This window comes from Pseudophryne corroboree, chromosome 10 (genome assembly GCF_028390025.1).
Source record: "Pseudophryne corroboree isolate aPseCor3 chromosome 10, aPseCor3.hap2, whole genome shotgun sequence".
In the NCBI taxonomy this organism is placed as follows: domain Eukaryota; kingdom Metazoa; phylum Chordata; class Amphibia; order Anura; family Myobatrachidae; genus Pseudophryne; species Pseudophryne corroboree.
In genome coordinates, this window is record NC_086453.1 from 4,251,422 (window position 1) to 4,270,737 (window position 19,316).

Consider the following 19,316-nt stretch of genomic DNA (forward strand, 5'->3'; position numbering starts at 1 on the left):
AAGGTGTGAGTTTTTTTTATTATTAAGGGAGATGTCGCCCATAGCAACCAATCAGATTGTAGCTATTTTCTTCTAGAAGCAGCTAGATAAATGTTAAGTGGAATCTGATTGGTTACTATAGGCAATATCTCAACTTCTAAAAAAACTCACACCTTAGTACATATACCCCTTTGTGTCTACAAGCCGGATCTTCTATCTAATGCTTGTGTCCTGACTGCTGCACAGGTAAGTTGTCCTATAGATCTTTCATATAGAGTAACAACAGACTATAGGTTCCCCCTACCCTCTCTGTAATATGTCCCAGCTTTATGTGCGCTGTCCGGAGCTATGTGACATCATACAGATAATAGACAGTAATAAGCTCTGTCCCGGGCAGGGTTCTCCCTACCCTCTCTGTAATATGTCCCAGCTTTATGTGCGCTGTCCGGAGCTATGTGACATACAGATAATAGACAGTAATACGCTCTGTCCCGGGCAGGGTTCTCCCTACCCTCTCTGTAATATGTCCCAGCTTTATGTGCGCTGTCTGGAGCTATGTGACACCATACAGATAATAGACAGTAATACGCTCTGTCCCGGGCAGGGTTCTCCCTACCCTCTCTGTAATATGTCCCAGCTTTATGTGCGCTGTCTGGAGCTATGTGACACCATACAGATAATAGACAGTAATACGCTCTGTCCCGGGCAGGGTTCTCCCTACCCTCTCTGTAATATGTCCCAGCTTTATGTGCGCTGTCCGGAGCTATGTGACATCATACAGATAATAGACAGTAATACGCTCTGTCCCGGGCAGGGTTCTCCCCTCTCTGTAATATGTCCCAGCTTTATGTGCGCTGTCCGGAGCTATGTGACATCATACAGATAATAGACAGTAATAAGCTCTGTCCCGGGCAGGGTTCTCCCTACCCTCTCTGTAATATGTCCCAGCTTTATGTGCGCTGTCCGGAGCTATGTGACATCATACAGATAATAGACAGTAATATGCTCTGTCCCGGGCAGGGTTCTACCTACCCTCTCTGTAATATGTCCCAGCTTTATGTGCGCTGTCCGGAGCTATGTGACATCATACAGATAATAGACAGTAATACGCTCTGTCCCGGGCAGGGTTCTCCCTACCCTCTCTGTAATATGTCCCAGCTTTATGTGCGCTGTCCGGAGCTATGTGACATCATACAGATAATAGACTGTAATACGCTCTGTCCCGGGCAGGGTTCTCCCTACCCTCTCTGTAATATGTCCCAGCTTTATGTGCGCTGTCTGGAGCTATGTGACACCATACAGATAATAGACAGTAATACGCTCTGTCCCGGGCAGGGTTCTCCCTACCCTCTCTGTAATATGTCCCAGCTTTATGTGCGCTGTCCGGAGCTATGTGACATCATACAGATAATAGACAGTAATACGCTCTGTCCCGGGCAGGGTTCTCCCCTCTCTGTAATATGTCCCAGCTTTATGTGCGCTGTCCGGAGCTATGTGACATCATACAGATAATAGACAGTAATAAGCTCTGTCCCGGGCAGGGTTCTCCCTACCCTCTCTGTAATATGTCACAGCTTTATGTGCGCTGTCCGGAGCTATGTGACATCATACAGATAATAGACAGTAATAAGCTCTGTCCCGGGCAGGGTTCTCCCTACCCTCTCTGTAATATGTCCCACCTTTATGTGCGCTGTCCGGAGCTATGTGACATCATACAGATAATAGACAGTAATACGCTCTGTCCCGGGCAGGGTTCTCCCTACCCTCTCTGTAATATGTCCCAGCTTTATGTGCGCTGTCCGGAGCTATGTGACATCATACAGATAATAGACAGTAATAAGCTCTGTCCCGGGCAGGGTTCTCCCTACCCTCTCTGTAATATGTCCCAGCTTTATGTGCGCTGTCCGGAGCTATGTGACATCATACAGATAATAGACAGTAATAAGCTCTGTCCCGGGCAGGGTTCTCCCCTCTCTGTAATATGTCCCAGCTTTATGTGCGCTGTCCGGAGCTATGTGACACCATACAGATAATAGACAGTAATAAGCTCTGTCCCGGGCAGGGTTCTCCCTACCGGCTCTGTAATATGTCCCAGCTTTATGTGCGCTGTCCGGAGCTATGTGACATCATACAGATAATAGACAGTAATAAGCTCTGTCCCGGGCAGGGTTCTCCCTACCGGCTCTGTAATATGTCCCAGCTTTATGTGCGCTGTCCGCAGCTATGTGACATCATACAGATAATAGACAGTAATACGCTCTATCCCGGTCAGGGTTCTCCCTACCCTCTCTGTAATATGTCCCAGCTTTATGTGCGCTGTCCGGAGCTATGAGACATCATACAGATAATAGACAGTAATAATAAGATTTTACTTACCGATAAATCTATTTCTCGGAGTCCGTAGTGGATGCTGGGGTTCCTGAAAGGACCATGGGGAATAGCGGCTCCGCAGGAGACAGGGCACAAAAAGTAAAGCTTTTCCAGATCAGGTGGTGTGCACTGGCTCCTCCCCCTATGACCCTCCTCCAGACTCCAGTTAGGTACTGTGCCCGGACGAGCGTACACAATAAGGGAGGATTTTGAATCCCGGGTAAGACTCATACCAGCCACACCAATCACACCGTACAACTTGTGATCTAAACCCAGTTAACAGTATGATAACAGCGGAGCCTCTGAAAGATGGCTTCCTTCAACAATAACCCGAATTAGTTAACAATAACTATGTACAATTATTGCAGATAATCCGCACTTGGGATGGGCGCCCAGCATCCACTACGGACTCCGAGAAATAGATTTATCGGTAAGTAAAATCTTATTTTCTCTATCGTCCTAGTGGATGCTGGGGTTCCTGAAAGGACCATGGGGATTATACCAAAGCTCCCAAACGGGCGGGAGAGTGCGGATGACTCTGCAGCACCGAATGAGAGAACTCCAGGTCCTCCTTAGCCAGAGTATCAAATTTGTAAAATTTTACAAACGTGTTCTCCCCTGACCACGTAGCTGCTCGGCAAAGTTGTAATGCCGAGACCCCTCGGGCAGCCGCCCAAGATGAGCCCACCTTCCTTGTGGAGTGGGCCTTTACAGATTTAGGCTGTGGCAGGCCTGCCACAGAATGTGCAAGTTGGATTGTGCTACAGATCCAACGAGCAATCGTCTGCTTAGACGCAGGAGCACCCATCTTGTTGGGTGCATACAATATAAACAACGAGTCAGATTTTCTGACTCCAGCTGTCCTTGCAATATATATTTTTAATGCTCTGACAACGTCCAGTAACTTGGAGTCCTCCAAGTCACTTGTAGCCGCAGGCACTACAATAGGCTGGTTCAGATGAAATGCTGACACCACCTTAGGGAGAAAATGCGGACGAGTCCGCAGTTCTGCCCTGTCCGAATGGAAAATCAGATATGGGCTTTTGTAAGATAAAGCTGCCAGTTCTGACACTCTCCTGGCCGAAGCCAGGGCTAGAAGCATGGTCACTTTCCATGTGAGATATTTCAAATCCACCTTCTTTAGTGGTTCAAACCAATGAGATTTTAGAAAGTCCAAAACCACATTGAGATCCCACGGTGCCACTGGAGGCACCACAGGAGGCTGTATATGTAGCACTCCCTTAACAAAGGTCTGGACTTCAGGGACTGAAGCCAATTCTTTTTGAAAGAAAATCGACAGGGCCGAAATTTGAACCTTAATAGATCCCAATTTGAGACCCATAGACAATCCTGATAGCAGGAAATGTAGGAATCGACCCAGTTGAAATTCCTCCGTCGGAGCACTCCGATCTTCGCACCACGCAACATATTTTCGCCAAATTCGGTGATAATGTTGCACGGTTACTTCCTTCCTTGCTTTAATCAAAGTAGGAATGACTTCTTCCGGCATGCCTTTTTCCTTTAGGATCCGGCGTTCAACCGCCATGCCGTCAAACGCAGCCGCGGTAAGTCTTGAAACAGACAGGGACCCTGCTGAAGCAAGTCCCTCCTTAGAGGTAGAGGCCACGGATCTTCCGTGATCATCTCTTGAAGTTCCGAGTACCAAGTCCTTCTTGGCCAATCCGGAACCACTAGTATCGTCCTTACGCCTCTTTGCCGTATAATTCTCAATACTTTTGGTATGAGAGGCAGAGGAGGAAACACATACACCGACTGGTACACCCAAGGCGTTACCAGCGCGTCCACAGCTATTGCCTGCGGATCTCTTGACCTGGCGCAATACCTGTCCAGTTTTTTGTTGAGGCGAGACGCCATCATGTCCACCATTGGTCTTTCCCAACGGGTTACCAGCAAGTGGAAGACTTCTGGATGAAGTCCCCACTCTCCCGGGTGAAGATCGTGTCTGCTGAGGAAGTCTGCTTCCCAGTTGTCCACTCCCGGGATGAACACTGCTGACAGTGCTATCACATGATTCTCTGCCCAGCGAAGAATCCTTGCAGCTTCTGCCATTGCACTCCTGCTTCTTGTGCCGCCCTGTCTGTTCACATGGGCGACTGCCGTGATGTTGTCCGACTGGATCAACACCGGTTTTCCCTGAAGCAGAGGTTCTGCCTGGCTTAGAGCATTGTATATTGCTCTTAGTTCCAGAATGTTTATGTGAAGAGACGTTTCCAGGCTCGTCCATACTCCCTGGAAGTTTCTTCCTTGTGTGACTGCTCCCCAGCCTCTCAGGCTGGCGTCCGTGGTCACCAGGATCCAATCCTGTATGCCGAATCTGCGGCCCTCCAATAGATGAGCACTCTGCAACCACCACAGAAGAGACACCCTTGTCCTTGGAGACAGGGTTATCCGCAGGTGCATCTGAAGATGCGACCCTGACCATTTGTCCAACAGATCCCTTTGGAAAATTCTTGCGTGGAATCTGCCGAATGGAATTGCTTCGTAAGAAGCCACCATTTTTCCCAGGACTCTTGTGCATTGATGTACAGACACTTTTCCTGGTTTTAGGAGGTTCCTGACAAGCTCGGATAACTCCTTGGCTTTTTCCTCCGGGAGAAAAACCTTTTTCTGAACCGTGTCCAGAATCATCCCTAGGAACAGCAGACGAGTTGTCGGCATTAACTGGGATTTTGGAATATTCAGAATCCACCCGTGCTGTTTTAGCACTTCTTGCGACAGTGCTAATCCCATCTCTAGCTGTTCTCTGGACCTTGCCCTTATTAGGAGATCGTCCAAGTATGGGATAATTAATATGCCTTTTCTTCGAAGAAGAATCATCATCTCGGCCATTACCTTTGTAAAGACCCGAGGTGCCGTGGACAATCCGAACGGCAGCGTCTGAAACTGATAGTGACAGTTTTGTACAACGAACCTGAGGTACCCCTGGTGTGAGGGGTAAATTGGAACGTGGAGATACGCATCCTTGATGTCCAAGGATACCATAAAGTCCCCCTCTTCCAGGTTCGCTATCACTGCTCTGAGTGACTCCATCTTGAACTTGAACTTCTTTATGTACAGGTTCAAGGACTTCAGATTTAGAATAGGCCTTACCGAGCCATCCGGCTTCGGTACCACAAAAAGAGTGGAATAATACCCCTTCCCTTGTTGTAGAAGAAGTACCTTGACTATCACCTGCTGAGAGTACAGCTTGTGAATGGCTTCCAAAACCGTCTCCCTTTCGGAGGGGGACGTTGGTAAAGCAGACTTCAGGAAACGGCGAGGTGGATCTGTCTCTAATTCCAACCTGTACCCCTGAGATATTATCTGCAGGATCCAGGGATCTACCTGCGAGTGAGCCCACTGCGCGCTGTAATTTTTGAGACGACCACCCACCGTCCCCGAGTCCGCTTGAGAAGCCCCAGCGTCATGCTGAGGCTTTTGTAGAAGCCGGGGAAGGCTTCTGTTCCTGGGAAGGAGCTGCCTGTTGCTGTTTCTTCCCTCGACCTCTGCCTCGTGGCAGATATGAATAGCCCTTTGCTCTCTTATTTTTAAAGGAACGAAAGGGCTGCGGTTGAAAAGTCGGTGCCTTTTTCTGTTGGGGAGTGACTTGAGGTAGAAAGGTGGATTTCCCGGCTGTAGCCGTGGCCACCAAATCTGATAGACCGACTCCAAATAACTCCTCCCCTTTATACGGCAAAACTTCCATATGTCGTTTTGAATCCGCATCGCCTGTCCACTGTCGCGTCCATAAAGCTCTTCTGGCCGAAATGGACATAGCACTTACCCGTGATGCCAGTGTGCAGATATCCCTCTGTGCATCACGCATATAAAGAAATGCATCCTTTATTTGTTCTAACGACAGTAAAATATTGTCCCTGTCCAGGGTATCAATATTTTCAATCAGGGACTCTGACCAAACTACCCCAGCACTGCACATCCAGGCAGTCGCTATAGCTGGTCGTAGTATAACACCTGCATGTGTGTATATACTTTTTTGGATATTTTCCATCCTCCTATCTGATGGATCTTTAAGTGCGGCCGTCTCAGGAGAGGGTAACGCCACTTGTTTAGATAAGCGTGTTAGCGCCTTGTCCACCCTAGGAGGTGTTTCCCAGCGCTCCCTAACCTCTGGCGGGAAAGGGTATAATGCCAATAATTTCTTTGAAATTATCAGCTTTTTATCAGGGGCAACCCACGCTTCATTACACACGTCATTTAATTCTTCTGATTCAGGAAAAACTATAGGTAGTTTTTTCACACCCCACATAATACCCTGTTTAGTGGTACCTGTAGTATCAGCTAAATGTAACGCCTCCTTCATTGCCAAAATCATATAACGTGTGGCCCTACTGGAAAATACGGTTGATTCGTCACCGTCACCACTGGAGTCAGTGCCTGTGTCTGGGTCTGTGTCGACCGACTGAGGCAAAGGGCGTTTCACAGCCCCTGACGGTGTTTGAGTCGCCTGGACAGGCACTAATTGATTGTCCGGCCGTCTCATGTCGTCAAACGACTGCTTTAGCGTGTTGACACTATCCCGTAGTTCCATAAATAAAGGCATCCATTCTGGTGTCGACTCCCTAGGGGGTGACATCCTCATATTTGGCAATTGCTCCGCCTCCACACCAATATCGTCCTCATACATGTCGACACACACGTACCGACACACAGCAGACACACAGGGAATGCTCCTAACGAAGACAGGACCCACTAGCCCTTTGGGGAGACAGAGGGAGAGTTTGCCAGCACACACCAAAAGCGCTATATATATAACAGGGATAGCCTTATAATAAGTGCTCCCTTATAGCTGCTTTATATATATCAAAATATCGCCATAAATTTGCCCCCCCTCTCTGTTTTACCCTGTTTCTGTAGTGCAGTGCAGGGGAGAGACCTGGGAGCCGTCCTGACCAGCGGAGCTGTGAGAGGAAATGGCGCCGTGTGCTGAGGAGATAGGCCCCGCCCCTTTTCCGGCGGGCTCGTCTCCCGCTATTTAGTGAATCCAGGCAGGGGTTAAATATCTCCATATAGCCTCTGGGGGCTATATGTGAGGTATTTTTAGCCTTTATATAGGTTACATTTGCCTCCCAGGGCGCCCCCCCCCCCAGCGCCCTGCACCCTCAGTGACTGCGTGTGAAGTGTGCTGAGAGGAAAATGGCGCACAGCTGCAGTGCTGTGCGCTACCTTTAGAAGACTGCAGGAGTCTTCAGCCGCCGATTCTGGACCTCTTCTGACTTCAGCATCTGCAAGGGGGCCGGCGGCGCGGCTCCGGTGACCATCCAGGCTGTACCTGTGATCGTCCCTCTGGAGCTGATGTCCAGTAGCCAAGAAGCCAATCCATCCTGCACGCAGGTGAGTTCACTTCTTCTCCCCTCAGTCCCTCGTTGCAGTGATCCTGTTGCCAGCAGGACTCACTGTAAAATAAAAAACCTAAGCTAAACTTTTTCTAAGCAGCTCTTTAGGAGAGCCACCTAGATTGCACCCTTCTCGGCCGGGCACAAAAATCTAACTGGAGTCTGGAGGAGGGTCATAGGGGGAGGAGCCAGTGCACACCACCTGATCTGGAAAAGCTTTACTTTTTGTGCCCTGTCTCCTGCGGAGCCGCTATTCCCCATGGTCCTTTCAGGAACCCCAGCATCCACTAGGACGATAGAGAAATGCTCTGTCCCGGGCAGGGTTCTCCCCTCTCTGTAATATGTCCCAGCTTTATGTGCGCTGTCCGGAGCTATGTGACATCATACAGATAATAGACAGTAATAAGCTCTGTCCCGGGCAGGGTTCTCCCTACCCTCTCTGTAATATGTCCCAGCTTTATGTGCGCTGTCCGGAGCTATGTGACATCATACAAATAATAGACAGTAAAAAGCTCTGTCCCGGGCAGGGTTCTCCCTACCCTCTCTGTAATATGTCCCAGCTTTATGTGCGCTGTCCGGAGCTATGTGACATCATACAGATAATAGACAGTAATAAGCTCTGTCCCGGGCAGGGTTCTCCCTACCCTCTCTGTAATATGTCACAGCTTTATGTGCGCTGTCCGGAGCTATGTGACATACAGATAATAGACAGTAATACGCTCTGTCCCGGGCAGGGTTCTCCCTACCCTCTCTGTAATATGTCCCAGCTTTATGTGCGCTGTCCGGAGCTATGTGACATCATACAGATAATAGACAGTAATACGCTCTGTCCCGGGCAGGGTTCTACCTACCCTCTCTGTAATATGTCCCAGCTTTATGTGCGCTGTCAGGAGCTATGTGACATACAGATAATAGACAGTAATACGCTCTGTCCCGGGCAGGGTTCTCCCTACCCTCTCTGTAATATGCCCCAGCTTTATGTGCGCTGTCCGGAACTATGTGACATACAGATAATAGACAGTAATACGCTCTGTCCCGGGCAGGGTTCTCCCCTCTCTGTAATATGTCCGAGCTTTATGTGCGCTGTCCGGAGCTATGTGACACCATACAGATAATAGACAGTAATAAGCTCTGTCCCGGGCAGGGTTCTCCCTACCCTCTCTGTAATATGTCCCAGCTTTATGTGCGCTGTCCGGAGCTATGTGACATACAGATAATAGACAGTAATAAGCTCTGTCCCGGGCAGGGTTCACCCCTCTCTGTAATATGTCCCAGCTATATGTGCGCTGTCCGGAGCTATGTGACATCATACAGATAATAGACAGTAATAAGCTCTGTCCCGGGCAGGGTTCTCCCTACCCTCTCTGTAATATGTCCCAGCTTTATGTGCGCTGTCCGGAGCTATGTGACATCATACAGATAATAGACAGTAATACGCTCTGTCCCGGGCAGGGTTCTCCCTACCCTCTCTGTAATATGTCCCACCTATATGTGCGCTGTCCGGAGCTATGTGACATCATACAGATAATAGACAGTAATACGCTCTGTCCCGGGCAGGGTTCTCCCTACCCTCTCTGTAATATGTCCCAGCTTTATGTGCGCTGTCCGGAGCTATGTGACATCATACAGATAATAGACAGTAATAAGCTCTGTCCCGGGCAGGGTTCTCCCTACCCTCTCTGTAATATGTCCCAGCTTTATGTGCGCTGTCCGGAGCTATGTGACATCATACATTTAATAGACAGTAATACGCTCTGTCCCGGGCAGGGTTCTCCCTACCCTCTCTGTAATATGTCCCACCTATATGTGCGCTGTCCGGAGCTATGTGACATCATACAGATAATAGACAGTAATACGCTCTGTCCCGGGCAGGGTTCTCCCTACCCTCTCTGTAATATGTCCCAGCTTTATGTGCGCTGTCCGGAGCTATGTGACACCATACAGATAATAGACAGTAATAAGCTATGTCCCGGGCAGGGTTCTCCCTACCCTCTCTGTAATATGTCCCAGCTTTATGTGCGCTGTCCGGAGCTATGTGACATCATACAGATAATAGACAGTAATAAGCTCTGTCCCGGACAGGGTTCTCCCTACCCTCTCGGTAATATGTCCCAGCTTTATGTGCGCTGTCCGGAGCTATGTGACATCATACAGATAATAGACAGTAATAAGCTCTGTCCCGGGCAGGGTTCTACCCTCTCTGTAATATGTCAAAGCTTTATGTGCGCTGTCCGGAGCTATGTGACATACAGATAATAGACAGTAATACGCTCTGTCCCTGGCAGGGTTCTCCCTACCCTCTCTGTAATATGTCCCAGCTTTATGTGCGCTGTCCCGAGCTATGTGACATCGTACAGATAATAGACAGTAATACGCTCTGTCCCGGGCAGGGTTCTCCCCTCTCTGTAATATGTCCCAGCTTTATGTGCGCTGTCCGGAGCTATGTGACATCATACAGATAATAGACAGTAATACGCTCTGTCCCGGGCAGGGTTCTCCCCTCTCTGTAATATGTCCCAGCTTTATGTGCGCTGTCCGGAGCTATGTGACATCATACAGATAATAGACAGTAATAAGCTCTGTCCCGGGCAGGGTTCTACCCTCTCTGTAATATGTCCCAGCTTTATGTGCGCTGTCCGGAGCTATGTGACATCATACAGATAATAGACTGTAATACGCTCTGTCCCGGGCAGGGTTCACCCCTCTCTGTAATATGTCCCAGCTATATGTGCGCTGTCCGGAGCTATGTGACATCATACAGAAAATAGACAGTAATACGCTTTGTCCCGGGCAGGGTTCTCCCTACCCTCTCTGTAATATGTCCCAGCTTTATGTGCGCTGTCCGGAGCTATGTGACATCATACAGATAATAGACAGTAATAAGCTCTGTCCCGGGCAGGGTTCTCCCTACCCTCTCTGTAATATGTCCCAGCTATATGTGCGCTGTCCGGAGCTATGTGACATCATACAGATAATAGACAGTAATACGCTCTGTCCCGGGCAGGGTTCTCCCTACCCTCTCTGTAATATGTCCCAGCTTTATGTGCGCTGTCCGGAGCTATGTGACATCATACAGATAATAGACTGTAATACGCTCTGTCCCGGGCAGGGTTCACCCCTCTCTGTAATATGTCCCAGCTATATGTGCGCTGTCCGGAGCTATGTGACATCATACAGATAATAGACAGTAATACGCTCTGTCCCGGGCAGGGTTCTCCCTACCCTCTCTGTAATATGTGCCAGCTTTATGTGCGCTGGCCGGAGCTATGTGACATACAGATAATAGACAGTAATAAGCTCTGTCCCGGGCAGGGTTCTCCCTACCCTCTCTGTAATATGTCCCAGCTTTATGTGCGCTGTCCGGAGCTATGTGACATCATACAGATAATAGACAGTAATAAGCTCTGTCCCGGGCAGGGTTCTCCCTACCCTCTCTGTAATATGTCCCAGCTTTATGTGCGCTGTCCGGAGCTATGTGACATCATACAGATAATAGACAGTAATAAGCTCTGTCCCGGGCAGGGTTCTCCCTACCCTCTCTGTAATATGTCCCAGCTTTATGTGCACTGTCCGGAGCTATTTGACATCATACAGATAATAGACAGTAATAAGCTCTGTCCCGGACAGGGTTCTCCCTACCCTCTCTGTAACATGTCCCAGCTTTATGTACGCTGTCCGGAGCTATGTGACATACAGATAATAGACAGTAATAAGCTCTGTCCCGGGCAGGGTTCTCCCCTCTCTGTAATATGTCCCAGCTTTATGTGCGCTGTCCGGAGCTATGTGACATCATACAGATAATAGACCGTAATATGCTCTGTCCCGGGCAGGGTTCTCCCCTCTCTGTAATATGTCCCAGCTTTATGTGCGCTGTCCGGAGCTATGTGACATCATACAGATAATAGACAGTAATAAGCTGTCCCGGGCAGGGTTCTCCCTACCCCCTCTGTAACATGTCCCAGCTTTATGTGCGCTGTCCGGAGCTATGTGACATCATACAGATAATAGACAGTAATATGCTCTGTCCCGGGCAGGGTTCTCCCCTCTCTGTAATATGTCCCAGCTTTATGTGCGCTGTCCGGAGCTATGTGACATACAGATAATAGACAGTAATAAGCTCTGTCCCGGGCAGGGTTCTCCCTACCCTCTCTGTAATATGTCCCAGCTTTATGTGCGCTGTCCGGAGCTATGTGACATCATACAGGTAATAGACAGTAATATGCTCTGTCCCGGGCAGGGTTCTCCCCTCTCTGTAATATGTCCCAGCTTTATGTGCGCTGTCCGGAGCTATGTGACATCATACAGATAATAGACAGTAATATGCTCTGTCCCGGGCAGGGTTCTCCCTACCCTCTCTGTAATATGTCCCAGCTTTATGTGCGCTGTCCGGAGCTATGTGACATCATACAGATAATAGACAGTAATACGCTCTGTCCCGGGCAGGGTTCTCCCTACCCTCTCTGTAATATGTCCCAGCTTTATGTGCGCTGTCCGGAGCTATGTGACACCATACAGATAATAGACAGTAATACGCTCTGTCCCGGGCAGGGTTCTCCCTACCCTCTCTGTAATATGCCCCAGCTTTATGTGCGCTGTCCGGAGCTATGTGACATCATACAGAAAATAGACAGTAATACGCTCTGTCCCGGGCAGGGTTCTCCCTACCCTCTCTGTAATATGTCCCAGCTTTATGTGCGCTGTCCGGAGCTATGTGACACCATACAGATAATAGACAGTAATAAGCTCTGTCCCGGACAGTGTTCTCCCTACCCTCTCTGTAATATGTCCCAGCTTTATGTGCGCTGTCCGGAGCTATGTGACATCATACAGAAAATAGACAGTAATACGCTCTGTCCCGGGCAGGGTTCTCCCTACCCTCTCTGTAATATGTCCCAGCTTTATGTGCGCTGTCCGGAGCTATGTGACACCATACAGATAATAGACAGTAATAAGCTCTGTCCCGGACAGGGTTCTCTCTACCCTCTCTGTAATATGTCCCAGCTTTATGTGCGCTGTCCGGAGCTATGTGACATCATACAGATAATAGACAGTAATAAGCTCTGTCCCGGGCAGGGTTCTCCCCTCTCTGTAATATGTCCCAGCTTTATGTGCGCTGTCCGGAGCTATGTGACATCATACAGATAATAGACAGTAATACGCTCTGTCCCGGGCAGGGTTCTCCCTACCCTCTCTGTAATATGTCCCAGCTTTATGTGCGCTGTCCGGAGCTATGTGACATCATACAGATAATAGACAGTAATAAGCTCTGTCCCGGGCAGGGTTCTACCCTCTCTGTAATATGTCCCAGCTTTATGTGCGCTGTCCGGAGCTATGTGACATACAGATAATAGACAGTAATACACTCTGTCCCGGGCAGGGTTCTCCCTACCCTCTCTGTAATATGTCCCAGCTTTATGTGCGCTGTCCGGAGCTATGTGACATCATACAGATAATAGACAGTAATAAGGTCTGTCCCGGGCAGGGTTCTACCCTCTCTGTAATATGTCCCAGCTTTATGTGCGCTGTCCGGAGCTTTCTGACATCATACAGATAATAGACAGTAATAAGCTCTGTCCCGGGCAGGGTTCTCCCTACCCCCTCTGTAATATGTCCCAGCTTTATGTGCGCTGTCCGGAGCTATGTGACATCATACAGATAATAGACAGTAATAAGCTCTGTCCCGGGCAGGGTTCTCCCTACCCTCTCTGTAATATGTCCCAGCTTTATGTGCGCTGTCCGGAGCTATGTGACATCATACAGATAATAGACAGTAATAAGCTCTGTCCCGGGCAGGGTTCTCCCTACCGGCTCTGTAATATGTCCCAGCTTTATGTGCGCTGTCCGGAGCTATGTGACATCATACAGATAATAGACAGTAATATGCTCTGTCCCGGGCAGGGTTCTCCCTACCCTCTCTGTAATATGTGCCAGCTTTATGTGCGCTGTCCGTAGCTATGTGACATCATACAGATAATAGACAGTAATAAGCTCTGTCCCGGGCAGGGTTCTACCTACCCTCTCTGTAATATGTCCCAGCTTTATGTGCGCTGTCCGGAGCTATGTGACATCATACAGATAATAGACAGTAATACGCTCTGTCCCGGGCAGGGTTCTCCCTACCCTCTCTGTAATATGTCCCAGCTTTATGTGCGCTGTCCGGAGCTATGTGACATCATACAGATAATAGACTGTAATACGCTCTGTCCCGGGCAGGGTTCACCCCTCTCTGTAATATGTCCCAGCTATATGTGCGCTGTCCGGAGCTATGTGACATCATACAGATAATAGACAGTAATACGCTCTGTCCCGGGCAGGGTTCTCCCTACCCTCTCTGTAATATGTCCCAGCTTTATGTGCGCTGTCCGGAGCTATGTGACATCATACAGATAATAGACAGTAATAAGCTCTGTCCCGGGCAGGGTTCTCCCTACCCTCTCTGTAATATGTCCCAGCTTTATGTGCGCTGTCCGGAGCTATGTGACATCATACAGATAATAGACAGTAATACGCTCTGTCCCGGGCAGGGTTCTCCCTACCCTCTCTGTAATATGTCCCAGCTTTATGTGCGCTGTCCGGAGCTATGTGACATCATACAGATAATAGACAGTAATAAGCTCTGTCCCGGGCAGGGTTCTCCCTACCCTCTCTGTAATATGTCCCAGCTTTATGTGCGCTGTCCGGAGCTATGTGACATCATACAGATAATAGACAGTAATATGCTCTGTCCCGGGCAGGGTTCTCCCTACACTCTCTGTAATATGTGCCAGCTTTATGTGCGCTGTCCGTAGCTATGTGACATCATACAGATAATAGACAGTAATAAGCTCTGTCCCGGACAGGGTTCACCCCTACCCTCTCTGTAATATGTCCCAGCTTTATGTACGCTGTCCGGAGCTATGTGACATACAGATAATAGACAGTAATAAGCTCTGTCCCGGGCAGGGTTCTCCCCTCTCTGTAATATGTCCCAGCTTTATGTGCGCTGTCCGGAGCTATGTGACATCATACAGATAATAGACAGTAATATGCTCTGTCCCGGGCAGGGTTCTCCCCTCTCTGTAATATGTCCCAGCTTTATGTGCGCTGTCCGGAGCTATGTGACATCATACAGATAATAGACAGTAATAAGCTCTGTCCCGGGCAGGGTTCTCCCTACCCTCTCTGTAATATGTCCCAGCTTTATGTGCGCTGTCCGGAGCTATGTGACACCATACAGATAATAGACAGTAATAAGCTCTGTCCCGGACAGGGTTCTCCCTACCCTCTCTGTAATATGTCCCAGCTTTATGTGCGCTGTCCGGAGCTATGTGACATCATACAGATAATAGACAGTAATAAGCTCTGTCCCGGGCAGGGTTCTCCCCTCTCTGTAATATGTCCCAGCTTTATGTGCGCTGTCCGGAGCTATGTGACATCATACAGATAATAGACAGTAATACGCTCTGTCCCGGGCAGGGTTCTCCCTACCCTCTCTGTAATATGTCCCAGCTTTATGTGCGCTGTCCGGAGCTATGTGACATCATACAGATAATAGACAGTAATAAGCTCTGTCCCGGGCAGGGTTCTACCCTCTCTGTAATATGTCCCAGCTTTATGTGCGCTGTCCGGAGCTATGTGACATACAGATAATAGACAGTAATACACTCTGTCCCGGGCAGGGTTCTCCCTACCCTCTCTGTAATATGTCCCAGCTTTATGTGCGCTGTCCGGAGCTATGTGACATCATACAGATAATAGACAGTAATAAGCTCTGTCCCGGGCAGGGTTCTACCCTCTCTGTAATATGTCCCAGCTTTATGTGCGCTGTCCGGAGCTTTCTGACATCATACAGATAATAGACAGTAATAAGCTCTGTCCCGGGCAGGGTTCTCCCTACCCCCTCTGTAATATGTCCCAGCTTTATGTGCGCTGTCCGGAGCTATGTGACATCATACAGATAATAGACAGTAATAAGCTCTGTCCCGGGCAGGGTTCTCCCTACCCTCTCTGTAATATGTCCCAGCTTTATGTGCGCTGTCCGGAGCTATGTGACATCATACAGATAATAGACAGTAATAAGCTCTGTCCCGGGCAGGGTTCTCCCTACCGGCTCTGTAATATGTCCCAGCTTTATGTGCGCTGTCCGGAGCTATGTGACATCATACAGATAATAGACAGTAATATGCTCTGTCCCGGGCAGGGTTCTCCCTACCCTCTCTGTAATATGTGCCAGCTTTATGTGCGCTGTCCGTAGCTATGTGACATCATACAGATAATAGACAGTAATAAGCTCTGTCCCGGGCAGGGTTCTACCTACCCTCTCTGTAATATGTCCCAGCTTTATGTGCGCTGTCCGGAGCTATGTGACATCATACAGATAATAGACAGTAATACGCTCTGTCCCGGGCAGGGTTCTCCCTACCCTCTCTGTAATATGTCCCAGCTTTATGTGCGCTGTCCGGAGCTATGTGACATCATACAGATAATAGACTGTAATACGCTCTGTCCCGGGCAGGGTTCACCCCTCTCTGTAATATGTCCCAGCTATATGTGCGCTGTCCGGAGCTATGTGACATCATACAGATAATAGACAGTAATACGCTCTGTCCCGGGCAGGGTTCTCCCTACCCTCTCTGTAATATGTCCCAGCTTTATGTGCGCTGTCCGGAGCTATGTGACATCATACAGATAATAGACAGTAATAAGCTCTGTCCCGGGCAGGGTTCTCCCTACCCTCTCTGTAATATGTCCCAGCTTTATGTGCGCTGTCCGGAGCTATGTGACATCATACAGATAATAGACAGTAATACGCTCTGTCCCGGGCAGGGTTCTCCCTACCCTCTCTGTAATATGTCCCAGCTTTATGTGCGCTGTCCGGAGCTATGTGACATCATACAGATAATAGACAGTAATAAGCTCTGTCCCGGGCAGGGTTCTCCCTACCCTCTCTGTAATATGTCCCAGCTTTATGTGCGCTGTCCGGAGCTATGTGACATCATACAGATAATAGACAGTAATATGCTCTGTCCCGGGCAGGGTTCTCCCTACACTCTCTGTAATATGTGCCAGCTTTATGTGCGCTGTCCGTAGCTATGTGACATCATACAGATAATAGACAGTAATAAGCTCTGTCCCGGACAGGGTTCACCCCTACCCTCTCTGTAATATGTCCCAGCTTTATGTACGCTGTCCGGAGCTATGTGACATACAGATAATAGACAGTAATAAGCTCTGTCCCGGGCAGGGTTCTCCCCTCTCTGTAATATGTCCCAGCTTTATGTGCGCTGTCCGGAGCTATGTGACATCATACAGATAATAGACAGTAATATGCTCTGTCCCGGGCAGGGTTCTCCCCTCTCTGTAATATGTCCCAGCTTTATGTGCGCTGTCCGGAGCTATGTGACATCATACAGATAATAGACAGTAATAAGCTCTGTCCCGGGCAGGGTTCTCCCTACCCCCTCTGTAACATGTCCCAGCTTTATGTGCGCTGTCCGGAGCTATGTGACATCATACAGATAATAGACAGTAATATGCTCTGTCCCGGGCAGGGTTCTCCCCTCTCTGTAATATGTCCCAGCTTTATGTGCGCTGTCCGGAGCTATGTGACATACAGATAATAGACCGTAATAAGCTCTGTCCCGGGCAGGGTTCTCCCTACCCTCTCTGTAATATGTCCCAGCTTTATGTGCGCTGTCCGGAGCTATGTGACATCATACAGGTAATAGACAGTAATAAGCTCTGTCCCGGGCAGGGTTCTCCCTACCCTCTCTGTAATATGTCCCAGCTTTAGGTGCGCTGTCCGGAGCTATGTGACATCATACAGGTAATAGACAGTAATAAGCTCTGTCCCGGGCAGGGTTCTCCCTACCCTCTCTGTAATATGTCCCAGCTTTATGTGCGCTGTCCGGAGCTATGTGACATCATACAGATAATAGACAGTAATATGCTCTGTCCCGGGCAGGGTTCTCCCTACCCTCTCTGTAATATGTCCCAGCTTTATGTGCGCTGTCCGGAGCTATGTGACATCATACAGATAATAGACAGTAATACGCTCTGTCCCGGGCAGGGTTCTCCCTACCCTCTCTGTAATATGTCCCAGCTTTATGTGCGCTGTCCGGAGCTATGTGACACCATACAGATAATAGACAGTAATACGCTCTGTCCCGGGCAGGGTTCTCCCTACCCTCTCTGTAATATGCCCCAGCTTTATGTGCGCTGTCCGGAGCTATGTGACATCATACAGAAAATAATAAGAATTTACTTACCGATAATTCTATTTCTCATAGTCCGTAGTGGATGCTGGGACTCCGTCAGGACCATGGGGAATAGCGGGCTCCGCAGGAGACAGGGCACATCTAAATAAAGCTTTTAGGATCACATGGTGCGTACTGGCTCCTCCCCCTATGACCCTCCTCCAAGCCTCAGTTAGGTACTGTGCCCGGACGAGCGTACACAATAAGGAAGGATCTTGAATCCCGGGTAAGACTCATACCAGCCACACCAATCACACCGTACAACTTGTGATCTGAACCCAGTTAACAGTATGATAACAAAAAACGAAGTAGCCTCTGAAAAGATGGCTCACAACAATAGTAATAACCCGATCTTTGTAACAATAACTATGTACAAGTATTGCAGACAATCCGCACTTGGGATGGGCGCCCAGCATCCACTACGGACTATGAGAAATAGAATTATCGGTAAGTAAATTCTTATTTTCTCTAACGTCCTAGTGGATGCTGGGACTCCGTCAGGACCATGGGGATTATACCAAAGCTCCCAAACGGGCGGGAGAGTGCGGATGACTCTGCAGCACCGAATGAGAGAACTCCAGGTCCTCCTTAGCCAGAGTATCAAATTTGTAAAATTTTACAAACGTGTTCTCCCCTGACCACGTAGCTGCTCGGCAAAGTTGTAATGCCGAGACCCCTCGGGCAGCCGCCCAAGATGAGCCCACTTTCCTTGTGGAGTGGGCCTTTACAGATTTAGGCTGTGGCAGGCCTGCCACAGAATGTGCAAGTTGGATTGTGCTACAGATCCAACGTGCAATCGTCTGTTTAGACGCAGGAGCACCCATCTTGTTGGGTGCATACAATATAAACAACGAGTCAGATTTTCTGACTCCAGCTGTCCTTGAAATATATATATTTTTAATGCTCTGACAACGTCCAGTAACTTGGAGTCCTCCAAGTCGCTAGTAGCCGCAGGCACCACAATAGGCTGGTTCAAGTGAAAAGCCGAAACCACCTTAGGGAGAAAATGAGGACGTGTCCGCAGTTCTGCCCTGTCCGAATGGAAAATCAGATATGGGCTTTTGTATGATAAAGCCGCCAACTCTGAAACTCTCCTGGCTGAAGCCAGGGCCAATAGCATGGTTACCTTCCATGTAAGGTATTTTAAATCTACCGATTTTAGAGGCTCAAACCAATGAGATTTGAGAAAATTCAAAACTACGTTCAAATCCCACGGTGCCACTGGAGGCACTATTGGGGGTTGTATATGTAGTACACCTTTGACAAAAGTTTGTACTTCAGGCACTGATGCCAATTCCTTCTGGAAGAAGATTGATAAGGCCGAAATTTGAACTTTAATGGACCCCAATTTTAGGCCCATAGACAATCCTGCTTGCAT

General features: G+C 48.7%; 2 protein-coding genes across 9 annotated transcripts in view; one reads left to right on the forward strand and one right to left on the reverse strand.

Moving 5' to 3' along the window:
• The window catches only part of ERMAP (erythroblast membrane associated protein (Scianna blood group)), a 633,995-nt gene that overhangs the window by 276,982 nt on the left and 337,697 nt on the right, over positions 1–19,316 (forward strand). The gene's annotated exons all lie outside the window — the stretch shown is intronic.
• Positions 1–19,316, reverse strand: part of ZNF362 (zinc finger protein 362) — a 92,692-nt gene that overhangs the window by 12,757 nt on the left and 60,619 nt on the right. The window lies entirely within an intron of this gene.